The sequence below is a fragment of the Lipotes vexillifer genome, unplaced genomic scaffold (assembly GCF_000442215.2).
Source record: "Lipotes vexillifer unplaced genomic scaffold, Lipotes_vexillifer_v1.1 scaffold1337, whole genome shotgun sequence".
Taxonomy (NCBI): Eukaryota; Metazoa; Chordata; class Mammalia; order Artiodactyla; family Lipotidae; genus Lipotes; species Lipotes vexillifer.
Window position 1 is genome coordinate 752360 of NW_006783488.1, and position 1700 is coordinate 754059.

Genomic DNA, 1700 nt, shown 5'->3' on the forward strand with positions numbered 1-1700 from the left:
ATAGTTTAGAACTGATGATTGAATCACATTGAGATAATACTAATTATCTACTAATAAGTGATTGATAAAGTTAGGTAATTTAGCCTTGAGATTTTGTACTCATTAAATCCCATTTTCAACTCTTTTCTCTTTCTTACTTTGAACATTTATGCCCCAAAATGCTACTGTTGTAAATAAGTAACAAAAATATATTTTGCCCACAGGTTAGACAACAACCATGAAATCATTTTCATAGATTTTTGAATTTATTCAATAGTGTAACTACCATTAGTACAGAAGAAAGTTGTAATAGTGCTTTTTATTTTCTGCATAGGCAAAATATGCTGAAATTTGGGAATTAGTCTCTGTTACTTAGTACCATGGTAAACATGATGTCAAGTTGTATATGAATAAGGCATAGATTTCTTAGAATTCAAGAAATAAGCATGTGGGCTTCCCTGGTGGCGCAGTAGTTGAGAGTCCGCCTGCCGATGCAAGGGACGCGGGTTCGTGCCCCGGTCTGGGAGGATCCCACGTGCCGCGTGAGCCACGGCCGCTGGGCCTGCGCGTCTGGAGCCTGTACTCCGCGATGGGAGAGGCCACAACAGTGAGAGGCCCGCGTACCGCAAAAAAAAAAAAAAAAAAAAAAAAGAAATAAGCATGTGATATTGTTAATGTTAATATGTTATTATTAGTCTCAGTAGAATTTCTAACCATGTCACTTAGTCTGCAGCATATGGTTGAACAGGCCTAACACACTTTCCTTCCTCTGGCCACAAATTCCCATTCCCTAGTTCTGCATAGCATATAGAGAAACTGCACATCTCCAACTCATTACCTAAATAAACCGGCTTTACTTAAGAAACTGGAGGAATAGCTCTATAACACATAGACTGGTTAACATTCATAGGTTGCAAAATCATGACTCTGGTAATGAAATGAAACAAAATAAGAAAAACAAATAAATTATGCATTTACACCCGTTAAAAGTTTAATAATGAAAATATGATGCTCTTCGGTGAGTCACAAGAAAAGAGAAAATCTGAACAGTTAGAAAAATGAGACTTCCCCATCATTAAATAGCCTGAGGGCTGTACTTAAAATATATCACTTAACCAGTGCCTTACTGCTTGAAGTGCCTTACTGCTTACTGCTTGAAGTGTCTTACTGCTAAGGCACCTGAAGTGCCTTACTGCTTAATCACGTAATGGTCTCAGCCTGTGTGGAACACAGCCCATTGCCAATCCAGCTCATGTTCTTTATTTTTCTCTCTCTCTCATTGTCTCCATTTTCTTTTCTTTTCTTTTCTTTTTTTTTTTTTGTTTTGGTAATCTCTCTTATCCTAATACATGTGACTTAACCCCCAATATACATACACAATTCCCCCAATGTGATTCCCTGTAAGGCTTGTTCAAAATATGATTTGTGAGAGAGATTTTGATTTTACAACAGTAAGCTGAATTCTGAGGAAAAAGTAAGAAAACCCTCCTCCACAAGGATTTCGTTCAGCCCACTTTTAAACTTGATCCATAATTTGATCAAATGCTCTTGGGCACTATTAAATAGTAATAATGAACTTCACCTAAAGCCCTTAGTAATTTTGTTCCACATTTCCTTCTCTAATTATCCACTATTCCCTATTTATTACTACTTCATTCTCTGCCTCAGGCTGTCTAAAAATACTAAGAATGATAAATTAAACAATACATTTGGCACTAAGT